This window comes from Crocodylus porosus, unplaced genomic scaffold, assembly GCF_001723895.1.
Source record: "Crocodylus porosus isolate Cpor-Errol unplaced genomic scaffold, CroPor_comp1, whole genome shotgun sequence".
Taxonomy (NCBI): Eukaryota; Metazoa; Chordata; order Crocodylia; family Crocodylidae; genus Crocodylus; species Crocodylus porosus.
Genome location: NW_017728916.1, coordinates 22,410,236 through 22,424,330, shown reverse-complemented (window position 1 = coordinate 22,424,330; position 14,095 = coordinate 22,410,236). Strand labels below are relative to the sequence as shown.

At 46.9% G+C, this 14,095-nt stretch overlaps 1 protein-coding gene across 1 annotated transcript in view; it reads left to right on the top strand.

The window, feature by feature from the left end:
* Positions 1-14,095, top strand: part of LOC109310850 (connector enhancer of kinase suppressor of ras 2-like) — a 126,276-nt gene that overhangs the window by 103,169 nt on the left and 9,012 nt on the right. The gene's annotated exons all lie outside the window — the stretch shown is intronic.

Sequence of the window (14,095 nt, the reverse complement as noted above, 5' to 3'; positions counted from 1 at the left end):
CCCAAATCAGATATAGGGAGAATTTAGGGGTGCCTGTAGACATGCGAGGACACTGCCCCAACACTCTGTAATTACAGAGCATCAGAACAGACTTGATTAATCAAGTCTGTTGGAGTGTGCTAATCAGCATGCCCCAGCAGCTTCTGCGTCTCATGTATTCAGCATCCCCATGCTTCAAAATGGCGGTGGAGGCACTTTAGCCAAAGCTTGTCAAAGCTCAGGACACTGTATACATGAGACACTGCAGGTGCTTTAATAAAAGCAGCAATTAAAGTGCCCCCCGCAACACCAATGCACATATAAAGATGCCCTAGGTGCCTAAGTCACAAAATGCAATAAAGATCCAGTGACCACAAAAGCAATTAAAGGTCTATTTTAAGTCAGTGTCCTTTTTTTAGACTGCAGAGATTTCTGGGTTCTTAAACCAAGTGCATGGACAGGCATTACCGTTATGCTGATATAATGCCTTTCACCCCGCACAAACAGCTAGCATATGTTATTCACAGGAAAACAGCAGCTCTTCCAAGAAACAATCTGAACTTTCCAACCAGGAAGATCTCTTTGTCTCTAGTTTTCTAACACCAGCTTGAACAGCTATATGCTTCCCTTGGGGTCCCTAGGACTTCCAGTATCCCACAATCCTCTGTTCTCCCTCCTATCCTCCAAGTGGAAGGGAGGGAGGGAGAGGACTGGCTCTCTGATGGCCCACACTGCAGCGATCTGACAGATAGTGGGGACCCTGCTGCCAAAACTTGTGTAGTACCAAGACTGGTCATGCTGCCAGCATCACTGAACACCACTCCCCCAGCACAGAACAGGCATGCTGGAGGCTCTCCCACCAGTCTCACTGATCAGCAGGAACCAGTGCCGTAGCAGTGGAGGGGCAAGTGGGGCAACCACCCTGGGTGCTGAAGTGAAGGGATGCAAGGGGTGCTGCCCAGCTGCAGCAGAGCACAGGATGGAGTCGTGAGTGACTCATTTGGGGGGGACACAGGGATGGGGGAAGGGCAGCTCTGGGGCACCCCTGGGGCGGGCATGGGGGGCACATGGTCCGTGCACAGGGTGGAGGTGGCTGCCACTGTGGACTGGGCTCTGTGCCCCACTGCCTCTGCCCCAGCAGCTGCACAATGCCACGTGCCTCCCGTCGCTGGGCGGGCAGGGGCCTTGATGCAGCAGTGCACAGGAGACACTTGGCATCACACAGCTGCCAGGGCAGAGGCATCAGGATGTAGAGCCCCAGCCCTCAGCAGCAGCCTGCCTCCACCCTGTGCACAGATCGTGGGAGCATGTGCCCCCCATGCCTGCCCCGGGGGGGTGCACAGTGGCAGGAGCCCCCTATGCCCCTGGACAAGCTGCCTTGGCTCTGACCCTTCCACAACCCACCCTGGGGCCCCATTTACCCCTGCCTCTGCTCCACTTCCTCCCTCAATGTGGGGGCTTTGATCTACCTCCCATAACCCTTCCCTCCCCCCTCTTCTTACCTGCTGGGCAGTGTCTGTGTGTGTAGAATATCTTTTAAGTTTAATTTTACTCAGCCTGCCCAAATAAGATTTTCTCCCTATCTATGCTCCCGGGCAAACATGGGAGGGCGTATGCCCCATGGATCTGCACGTGGGGTGAGTGCTGGCTGCTGCTGCAGGCTTTGTCCCGTGCACCAAATAGCACTGGCAGGAACCATTCTTTGCAGCTCAGTGGGCCCTGGGTGCATCTGGGCTGAGCTACCTTCCTCCAGGTCACCTTTTTCTGTGCAAGGGGCAGGAGGAATTGCCCTGCAACTCATTCTGTCCTAAGTGTTCCCAGAATGGCTTGAACTGGTGTGGGAAAATGCAGTTCTAGCCATTCTTCAGGACGATTCCAGTCATGGTGCCTCTGCCTCCTGCCCCTTGCACATAACCTAGTCACCCCGGCCTGTGTAAATGGTGGGAAGGGAAGGGGGGCATTCCGCCATGCCAGCTCGACATTTCACACTTGCACAGATCCAAGATGACCCAGAGGTGTGCATGGGGCAGGAGGCAGAGATGGCCTGTGCCAGAGTTCTCCACCTATTTGGAAAACTTACCTTTGAGGCATGTGTAGCTCTTCAGCTAGGGGGCTGCAACCATCCCCGACCTATTTTTCCAGCACTAAGAACTGAATGCCTGTCTGTAGCCTAAGGCTACACACCTGCAGAAGAACCCTAGTCTGAGCAGCTAGGCACCAAATTCTAAGTCCCTGAAGGGGCTTGATCTGCTATACATGCTCTGAGCATGCCTAATGCACATCACCACCACTGAGTTCAGTGCAAAGCAGAGGAGCTACAGTAACTTTCACACTAAAGGAGAGCAGAAGGAAGAAATGGTGGTGCCACTGCCCATCTTTTACATGCTATTCTGTGGTAAGATCATTTACCAAGGAAGTTGGAGACCTTGTTTCTAAGCCATTCTCAGTCTAAAGGGATCCAAATTCATAGCTCTATTCTATAAAATAAAAAAGGCCACTCTCCTTTTCTTTTTTATGGCATCTGTGGGTGAAATCCTGATTTCAGTGAAAACTACGGGAGTTTTTTATTGACTTTAAGGATGCCAGGATTTGACCCCTTGAAATTTAGCTAGGAAAGAGACAAATACAACCAGCAAATGAACTCTTTAGAAATAGAGTTTCTTTGATTGTATATCAGAGAATAATGGCTGTCAAGTAACAAGTATGATTCTGACCTGAGATCCACACATTCAGAAATGAAAAGAAACTAGACCTGGAGTTCAGTAGCATATCAATCCTTTGTATAGTTTACGATGTAAAAACCCAAAATGTCATCTCTTCAGATTTTCCAGAAGTTCAAATGCCTATTACAGGAAGGAGCATATCTGAGGATGGCACATTAATGTTGCGTAACACCAGAGCAGAGATTGTACCTAGAAGATAGTTAACATTCTATTTTAGAGTTAATATTTTGATCAAAGAAGGAAATGAGGGAGAAAAGTGTCAAAAGTCAACGAAGTTCTATCTTTCTTTCTCATCTCCCAATCATATTAGAACAGTTTCTGAGTTGACTTGAGCACCAGAAAAGATTTGTAGAGTTGGCTCCAAAGATTGACCATGCAACTTGGCTGACTGATATAACAACTATTCCTATAGCACTTTCATCTTCACTAAGTTCAGTTCATTCTCAGCAATATACACATCTGGGTCATAAGGCAAGCACATTATCATCCTGTGTATATTCTGTGGTCTCATTTCCAAACTGCATTTTTAGTACAAAGACCCAAAGGAAAGTAATTTCCAAGAATAGATTTTTTTCCCCTCCATGATACATTAGTGCTCTCCAGAATTCTTCAGAATTCTATCATTTTTCATGCTGACAATCTGCAGATCCTAGTGTCCTTGCAGAGACTAATGTTACAGGGGAAATTCAGAATACTGGCTGATTCTAGAAAGCTTTAATATCACATTTACACTAAAAAGTGTGTATTTGTTTCCTTTAGAGATCTGCCCTTATCCACATATCCATCAGACACTTGCACTGAATTATCCACTGAATTCAGTGGGCTGAAGAAATGAACTCCTGATCCTGCCAAAAAGATTAAGGACCATTATTCCATTCTGTTAGATAAGAGACATTTAAAAAACAAAAATAACAAGGGGAAAGGAGGGTGAAAAGGAAGAATGTCTGAAGTGAAAAGAATTAAAAACAACTCTGAATTAACCTATTCAGTTCACTGTTTGAGATGCTTTTATTTCTATTTAGTGTAAAAGAATTAACACATGTTACTATAGAGCCAGCATTTGCTGTAAGATGTTATATAGGTGCACTTCTTCAATGCATTATTATATAACAACATTTGCATCTTAAATATTAGGGGATAGATCTTTAGCAGTTTTTAACTCTCATGTGTTTGACAATTTTGTGTAATGACTGAATAACAGTGCCAATGTATTAGAAAAACAAGCTGTGGTCAAAGTCACTTTGAAATGAGACCAGAGACATTCTAGTTCAAAATCTAATGAAAGTGATCAAGGTGCTTTTTATCTACACAAATTATATTTTAATATAATATGTTATTCAATACTAATTTCTAGTTTTCTGATATACAGTGTGGATCTTTATATATGCTGAAGTAAGACTTCTACTGCTTTAAATCCCTAATTCCACCCTAAAATGTTTAAGTTTGGCGTTTTGTATATGTGTGTCCCTGCTGCTGTTTAGGAGAACCTCCCCCCTCACTCCCCTCCCCCTGCACACACATTTTGATGATTAGTCTCTTTGTTCTAACCCTGGGGTGCTCAATCTCCAGCCCATGGCCAAATGTACCTGGCACAGCCACAGCATCTGGCCAATGGGGCTCCCCACTGGTCAGAAAATTTGGTACAGGGGGAGCCGTGGCCATTAATGCCACCACCCTCCCCCACTGCCAAATTCCAACAGTCCCTCTTCCCCACAGCCAAATGGGGCTGGGTCACACTGCCTGCCCTCCATGAAGCTGGATTAGGGCTGCTCTCCATCTCCCTCTGCCGAGCCATTGCACCCATCCTGGGTGACGGACTGGGGCCACAGGCCAGATCCAGCCCACAGAGGGACTGGGCACTGCCCGTCCAGCCCACTGGGGAAAAGGTTGAACATCGCTGTTCTAACCCCCTGGCCTTTGCTTTGGGACATACCAAAAGGTTCCAAATTATGCTGATACGTGTTGTCATCTTGAAGTAATTCACATGACATTAACAGGTTGTAAGCTAAGTTTCAGGGGAAAAAAAACTTTTATAAATTGTTTATATACTTTATTTTTTTAAATCCCATTCATATTTATTGTGAAGTTGTTATGACTCTTCTGTGATTATGTGCACTCAGCTTTCATTAGTGGCTCTTTTGAGAGATTAAACTATAGCATATTCTATCATATAATAGGGAATAGGCAATGAATAAGGCCAACAAAACATTTTCATTGACTGTATGAAGTATAAATAATACTTTTGATAATGAGTTGTCTTTCATTATTATGGAGTTTTAAAAATCCTGGACCGAGACCCTAGACAGAGTCTGTTAAATTACTTTACCTTGAGAATCTCTGAGGCTGTAGAGCAATATTCCCAGGAAATTCCAAAGGGAAATGTATGTTTCTAAAATAAAAAGGGAAATATCCAGCCTTTTACTGTTTAGCATCTATTTAATTGGTACTGAAGGAAATCCTTATATTCAGAAATGCCTTTTACTTTCTTAAGCATCCATGTATAGCATATATATTCTACTCTTTATGCACTGAGCCCCGGGATTGTTCAGCATTGGACTCATACAGCCAGTGCTGTCTGTTTAGCCATCCATGTGCTCTGAGTGCCTTCTCATTCCTTCCCATTATCAAGGGATAAAAGGCAGATTAGGGCTTACTGGCCTTTTTGTTTTATCTTACTGTCTGTGGTTGTGAGGCAGAACAGTATGTAGTGTTTTTCTGTCTTGCACACTTGAATATTTAAAGTTGTAGGTTCTTCCCTTGGGCTAGTTTAGTACTTAGTTACATTAGTGTAGGATTTTTTGCTAATTTTCCCTTTGGAGACTCTTTTTTTCCTCCTTTTTTGGTCACCTGGGACTAGTTTTCTTTAGCTCTTAATGCTAAATAAAACATTTCCATAATGTAAATATTGTCTTTCATGTGACACAGCTATACTGTTTAGTGATAACCATTAAGTATTCACCTACATAGCACAACGCAGGGTCATGTAAACAGAGCCTACAGTTTGTCTGAATTAGCTAGTTCAGATACTAAAATGGTGTAGCCATTTTAGCATGGTGCTCTCCCAGTGCTAATTAGCCTTGCTGAAAGTGCTGTGTTAATGTAGCTGTGCTGTTTCCAGTGCCCAAGGCTGGTAAGTCCAGAGCTATCTTGAGTATCCCAACATTGCACTGCTCATGGAATCACATGCTGTAAGTGCTTATTTTCCCTTGGACATGGACACATGTTTGGTTTGCGATTTTGTTTAATGCTTGCCCCAAACTTGTGCTGCTGGACACATACTGAAAATGCTTCTGATCTGAGTAAACAAGAATTGCCCTGGTAAGTGCTAGCTCTGCAAGTGTTTCCAGGACTTCTGCCTCTTCCAAGCATTCTTCTGTTATTCTTTCTTCCAAGTTCTCTTTGTCTACTAATGGAGACAGGACTCAGCATTGCTCTTTCCACCTAGCAAAAAGAAAAAGCAATTAATTGCTTCAGATCAGCCTCAATTAAGAGCTACCCAAGGGCTGAATTAAGTCCCTCTGGTACACAAAATGACCCCACTGTTCAAAATTCAGTACCTGGTAAAGACCAGCTTCATGCAGTTTGTGGCACATACCATGTAGCATCGCCTTCTGGCAACATCTGCACTTCTTAATGTTGAGATTGAGGCTCTCTTCATTGGCGTCAGTTCTTTCAGTATTGACATCATCACCACCAACAGTTTGTAACTTACTACTGATGGTTCTGACTTCCTTGGCACTAAGATTCACAATTCTGAGAATCTGACAACATCTACTGCCCCTCTTTTCAGATGGTACTGTTTGATGTGAAAATACTCCATCAGCTCAGACCACCACTATTATTCCAAAACATTTTTAGTGCCAAAAAAGATTCCCACTAATTCATGTCTTGGAATCCCTGTTGAATCACAGAATCAAAACCACCTTGTCCTGGTACGAGAATGGTAAAATGACATTGTCTGCATAGTGCTTCAGCTTTCTGAGATTTCTGAAACTTACAGTGATTGGCAGAAAGGCATAATTTAAAGCCAATGTCCTTAAGAGAAGAAAGATATCTGTCAGAGAGTCTTGACTCACATCCTGTCTCAAGCCAACATCTGAATTCTGACATGTTGCAAATAGGTCCGCTATGAGGAACTCCCGCCTTAGGAAGATGTCACGGAGGCTAGCATCATTGAGGCATCATTCTTTTAAGATCCCTGTTGAGGTAATATGTCAAGGTGGCTCGAAGGCCAGGCAGATGAATGACTACTGACATAATGTGGTGAGGTATAAACCAATCCCAAATGTGCCTCTTGCCAGACTAGACAGGACCTTCCTTTACCCTGTCTGTGTATCTAAGATATGACTGGTGTTATCTGTAGCACTTGAACAGTGAGGGCCCTCAGGGTTTCCCAAACCTTTTGATATCTAGGGCACACATTTTTTTTCACCGACCTGCAGACTGGAGCTAGTCCATGGAATTTATTCAGTACATGGCACTGGTCCAGGCAACACCTGATCCAGCCATGCAGGGCTAGCATGGCCAGAGCTGAATTCTTCCATGTGGGGCCAATGTGGTCAGACCCCCATCCCCCTGTGCAGGGCTGGCCCTGCCAGGGCCTGATCCAGCCATGCCCAATCCCTCTGCATGGGGCGAACCTAGCTGGGGCACTATCCAGCCCATTTTTCATGGCACACTTCCCTGCTCTCATGGCACAGTAGTGTGCAATGGCATACTGTTTGGGAATCACTGGCCTAAAAGGATGAGCAGAAAGGTTTTCCATGCTGGTCTGGGATCTAGCATATTCAAATGCATTGTGAAGGTCAAGGTGATTTTGATTCTGTGATTCAAGAGAGAATCATATTTGCTAAGCATGTCATAGTAGTTGGCCATTCACACTTGGATGTGTGAAGGAATATATCTAGCAATCTTTAAGGATTAAGTAAGTCTCTGTTCCCTAGATAAATGAGCAAGCTACTTCAGGTAGATTCCAAGACAGCCTTTGCTCAGCTACTTCATTTGGCTCCATTTCCTTATTGAATGGGCCACTGCAGCAGCTGGCCTTTGCTGAGCAACACACTGAGCTTCCAATCTGTAAGCATCTCCAGATCTGTTTGCATCTCCTTAGCTTGTCTTCTGTTCTTTGCCCTAGTTCTTTGTTTCCTGGATTCCTGATTCCAGGGCTAAGAAGTAAGCCAAATGCTGGGGCCAGGAGGCCAGCTGAGTGCCAGTGAGCAAGAATAAGGGAACTAGCCAAGAACTGGACGAGGGATAAATAAATGCTGCACAGCCTAAGTCTTACTGCCAAGTTTTGCCCTAAATATCTGGAAGCTGTTTCTAGAAGCTAGTCCCCCAGGACAACCAATCCTGTTGTTATCCCAGACATCTGCAAAGGCTAGCTCATCCAGACATAGCATCATTAGCTCCAACAGGGGCAGACTCTGACCCACTGTGGATTTGCGCTAGCCTTGATACCATGACATTGGAAGACCTTGAATTTATCATTTGAAGCCAAAGAGTATGGACTTATTCCCTTCGCCATTTAGAAGAGAAAATCAATGTGGGAATGAGAATCAAATTAAATGAAAATTGACTGCTGGTCTGAGAAGGGCTGGCCATCCCCACTTTCAGTGTCCTTATCTTTTAGCATTTGTTGTTCATCTAATAGAGAAGCCATAGGACGTTGAATTTATGGACCATTAAAATAGCTGTGAAATAATAATGGCTATTGGCCACCACCAGCTGAGGCCAAATATGAACTAGTAACCTACATATCAAGGTCTGCTTCCCATCATCAATGCCTTTGGTCATTCAGTCTCCAGTTGATAAGTTAATAGCTTCTATACCAGAATCACTGAAGGCCCCAAAGGAGAAAAGAGGATTATAAAAATGTGTCTGTGGTAGTTTGCCTCCATGAGATTGGAACAGTAATTTTGTATGTCAGCAACTTTCTTAAACAAGATTGTAACCTGAAGGTGGGATTTATCCCACTAGCATTAAAGCTCAAGGCCACCAAGCTTTTATTTGAATCAGGAGAGATAACCAGCTTCTTGTAATTGATTTTGTCATAATTCCTCTTAAGCTACAAACTAACACAACACAGCATTTCGTTTACTCTGATTTCTCCTCCAGGAATGAAAAATGAGGGCCCACTAGAGTTTGTTTACTAAATGTCTTTGTTTATCTTCCTTGTTTTGATTGTTGGCAGCTCTGTTTCTTAGGGTATTTTTATGACCCTCAACCTGAGAGAAAATAAAAGAATTAGTGTGTGGCTAATATTGCTTACACATCAAAGCAGGTGGTCTCCAGCTGAGTCAAACAGCTACATCAAAGAGATGGAATGGAAAGCAATCACAAGCTAATCACCTGTCTGTTCCATTACTTGCATTTCCTCACCAATAAGATCAAATAAGGCAGGACAAGGTGAATTCTGGTAACTGTCTAGTGGCTGTGGCTCATTCATCTAAAAGAGATGCCTCTGTATCCAGCTAAGAAGTTATCTCATGTAGAAAATCATATGTGTGTTCAAATGAAGTGCTGGAGTGACTTAAATTTGAATGGACCAATTTAACTAGAGGTCTTACTCTCCACCTTCACTGCCCCAAGGTGTTCTCATCAGAGCTCCTAGAAGCTCCAGCACTGATGATTTGGCAATATCACCCAGCTAGCAGCTGGCCCAAAACCTAGGACACACCTCCTCCCTGGAATATAAGCACAAACTCAGATACCCACTCTCCCTGTAGTTTGGCTTCCTCCTTCAAGGTAGTCATTTACTATCATTCCACAGTTTGAGAAATCCCTTCTCCATCCCTTTTCAGGGACCCTTTTCAATATTTTAATTCAGCAAGAGGCCCACTTCTTGCTGGTTCTAGGGCCATAGAAAAAGGTACCCTGGAACTCAGAGAAAAGGGATTTTATACTGGTGATTTCCTGGTTCCAAATAGGAAAGGCCTCTTGATACCTCCATAGGAATTCACCAAAGTGCTCTGTCTAAGCAGCATACCTTAGGAAGTAGGGGGTTGCAGTTTACTCCTATTTGGACAACTGGTTACCCTGTGAGCCTCTGGTATTGGAGAGCCTTCTGGGTACTTAGAACCTCTTTTGCCCTGTGGGTCCTCAATTGACAGAACTCAGCTTTGGTCCTTGTAGGAATTCCTCACTCACTGCGTTACACCCTCCCGCCATGACCATAGGAAAGGCTACTCTTAGTTTCTAAAGGAATGGCTTCTTTGGCTGTAGGTACACCCACAAATAATCCATTTCTGATTCAGTTGTTTGGGGTTATAAAAGAGTGGAAATTCCCTAAAACAAGATGAGACATGGGTCAGAACTAATGCAGTATCTTATCCTCCTTTGAAACAGTGGAGGTCTCTTCACACAAGCAGTGTACAGCTGGAGTTCAATGACTATTTTGTATTTGGTTGCACTTAAAGTGAGGGCAGTTTGTCTATGCATAGAAAAACAGTATGAACTAAGTATTATACAGTATTATCCTAGTTAACTAAGTTATTAACTAAATATTACATAGTATTACACAGTATTCACTTAGGTGTTCTAAATTTTTATCATGAAGAGGGATCATTGGTGTTATAATCCTTGAGTATATTTTTCTGATATAGAGTGAGTTACAGAGAAAAGTCTAGAGATCTCACTTGCCACATGGATGCCCTGAGGGACATGGATGACTGGTGCCTCCTAATACTGGGGTGGAACTAGCAGCCGATCACCAGCTGGGGGCGGGAAGTTCCCCAGCAGCCGAGCACCCACCGGGGGGCTGGGGACAGTGGGAGAAAAAAAATTTGGGCTCAGCCCCACCCCCTGCACAAAAGTCTGTGGGGAGAGGGGAAAGGGCCATGGGGGGAGGGAGCGAGGCTGGGGCTGGGGCTGGCACTGGGCAGAGATCAGACTCAGGGCTGGGGTCCGCTGCACCCATCCAGCTGCCCCTTCCCCCCATGCCAGGGGTCGTTGCCTGTTGCCAGCATCCACCTCCCACCCCTGCACTGGCTCTGGCTGCCTCCCTGCACGAGTCGCAGTGTGGCCCCAGCCCCGCACCGCTCAGGGGGGCACAGAGCTGGAGGACGGCCAGCCTCAGCTGTGCCACCAGGCTGGAGGAGATGGGGCCCCAGGGACCCCCGCCCCACCCCATCTAAGTCATCCCCAGGAAGAGCCTGGTGGCTCCTGAAGAGTCATGGTGCCAGGGAGCCAAGGGGGGCACATGGCCCTCCCACTCCTTGCATAGGGCAAGGACAGGCTGTAGCTGCAAGGCAAGCTGGGCTCCAATTGCCCCATGACCTAGCCCGGCCAGGGCCCCATTCGCCATGTGTATATTAAACACATACAAGATATATTACACACACACACACATTTTCCAGCACAGCAAACATTATGAAGCATTCTGGAAAGGTAGTTGTCATGTCTTCTGGCAGGGGAGTAAGGGGGCAGAGAGAAAGCTGTAAGTTCAACACCCCTAGCCACCACAAACTTTGATGCACCCTCTTCCCTAGCAGGCATGAGGCTTCTGCTGTTAGTGGCAGCAAGGAGGTGGTAGCTGTATCTGGAACAAGGGGAGCTCAGTGTCATAGTCAGGGAAATTCTGGGGAACGAGGGGGAATCTGAGGTTCTGCTCTACATCCCTCAAAGTTCCCCTAAAGCCAGGTCTCCTTCTCTGGAAGGCACTGCGGAGGAGGTTGTGGGGGCAGGTGGACAAGAAACAATTCAGCACCATGGGGAGCACCATGGGGATGCTGATGCATATCAGGAGGTACCAGCCCCTTCCCCTTGCTCCTCCTCAGCCTGGCACCAGTAGAAGCATGCTCAAAGGGAATTCCCCCTCTTGCTCCAAAGCCCCTGTCCCCCAGAAGCAAAAGCAGAACCAAACCACCCTGGACCAGTGGGGGAAAGGTGGGGACAAACAAGGACATGTTCCCAAGGCGAGTGAGGTCACCCAGAGTATTGGGGAGATGCTTGCTCTGGATGGCCAGCCCTTCTGCTAAGTTGAGTGGCTAGGGTGCAGGAGGCTCATGGCATTCATGGCCCCATCATACCAAGTGCCTGCACACACCATATTCAGCAGGACAGTGGTGCCCTCCCTGCATGAGGCATGCAGGGAGTACTTGAGGGAGGAGCTGCACAAGGCAGGTCTGCAGGTGGTCTTACACTTCACCTTGGACATATGGAGTAGCCAAGGTGGAGATCATGCCTACCTATCCCTCACAGAGCACTGGTGCAATCAGTCAAGCCATCAGTGGGCTTTCCTTCAGGCCAAGGTGATGGATGAGTCCCACGTGGCAACAGAGATCATGGGGGCCATGTACCACATGGTGCAGGGGTGGCTCGTTGGGCAGGGTGAGTTTATGGTCACCAGCAACGAGGCCAATACGGTCAAGGCAGTCTGCGATGCCAACTTTTTTGGCATCCACTGTGTGGCACACAAGTTCCACCTTATAGTCAGGGATGCCTTGGAGGAGCACAGGGCTGCCAGTGAGGGCACCATCACTACCACACAGCTCATTTCAAAATGCAGGAAGGTGGTGGGCTACTTCCACTGGCGCATCAAGGTGGGCAAGATTCTGTGGGACAGACAGGCAGAGCTGAGCATCCTACAGCATAAAATCATTTAGGTTGTGGAGACTCAGTGGAACTCCACATACCTGATGCTTGAAAGGCTAGTGGAGCAACAGAAGGCCATCCATGAGATAGCCTTGTTCAGGGAGATTGGGATCAGAACCCCCCTCAACAAAAGAGAGTGGGATACTGTCTCCCAGATCTGAGTGGTCCTCAAGCCATTCCTCAAGGCCACCGAGAGCCTCAGTGCTGGCGATGCCCACCTTAGCCAGGTGATTCCCATAGTGAGGGAGCTTCAGAACCAAATGGAGAAGTTCCAGGGGATCAATGTTCATGGCTGGAGCAAGCTGCAGTCACCAGATGGCAGGCACTACTGAAGCAGCTGAAGGATGGCATCAAGAAATGGCTGGATCTGTTGCAGTCCAGTATGGTCCATGTGCTAGTGCCTATGTGTGACCCAAAGGTGAAGGGGAGCATGTGCACCAGCAAAACCCTGGATCACAGTGTGGAGGTGCTGGTGAGTAGAGTCAGGGAGGCAGAAGGGCAGAGGCAGGGGGACATAGAAGAGGGGAATCTACTGTCCCATGCCAGCACTCCATCCACCATCCAGTCTGCTCCACCACAGGTGCTGCCAATGTGGGCCAAGGGCATGGCTTCCATGTTGGGGTACAGAGGCACCAGACCCCAGTATTGGGCAGGTAGCACCAAGGCCTCAGTGGCTACCTATCTCACCAAGGATGTGGAGCCGCTGCTCTGCAATCCGTTGGCCTCCTGGGCAAGCCACAGACAGATGTGGCAGGATCTGGCCACAGTTGCCTGGGAACACCTGTCCTGTCCACCAACCAGTGTTCCAAGCAAGAGGGTGTTTAGCATTGCTGGGGATGTTGTGACATCCCATCACACCTGCTTGAATCTTGGTTTGGTGGAGCAGCTGGTGTTTCTCAAGGTAAAACTCCCACTGCTGGGGTTCCCCCAAGCTCCACGTGCAGACAGAGTGAGTGTCACCCTCCTTACTCTGTCTACACCTATTTCCTTTTTAACATGTTTTTTTAAAACCATTTAATGTCCCACTCTCAGAGCTGGAGGCAGCACTCACTGTATCACCAGCCAGCAGGAAAAGAACATACTCTGCTGAGCTCCTGTGCCAGGATGAGGTTGGTGGTATGCGCCAGGGCTATGAGAAGGAAGAGGCCCCAGGTCCTGGGCATGACTTAAAACTGCACCCTGCCAGGGTCAGGAGGCCTGGTGGGACTGCCAGTGGCATGGCAGCCCCCAAGAAATGCCAGGACCACAAACTTCTCTAGTGAAAGGTGGGTAGGAGGTACCTTATAACCTCCAGCCACCACACACACACACACACACAGTCCTGGCTGGGGAAAGCCCAGACCTGTAAGATCTTTGAGAGGCCTGAGGCTTACTGGTTGCAGTAGAGTTGTGATGCTACAGGTGAGCTGCCTTGAATGCCATCTTCAAGGCATGGGCCGCAGTTTTAGGGGAGGTATGGAGCTGCAGAATGGATGTCACCTCTAGACATCAGAGGCCTAAAAGGGCAGCCTCCTGCCTGGGAAACATCTGAATCAGTTTTGCATGGTAAGCAAAAGAGGGGCGGGCAGTTGGCCCAGAAACAGGTGGGTGGGCAGAGATATAACTGGCACTGGGAAGGCGCCCTGTTACAGGCTACAACCCCTGCTGGTTTCATCCCACTGTGCCTTAACACACACAAAGTCACAAGTCATGAGTTTTGCTTTGAACAGTTTGAGGTGCAATTTCACGGAAACCCCTGCACCTATCTCCTTGAAACGTGGCAGGCTTCATGGCCTCAGAAGAGGCTACCATCCCTGCTGTTT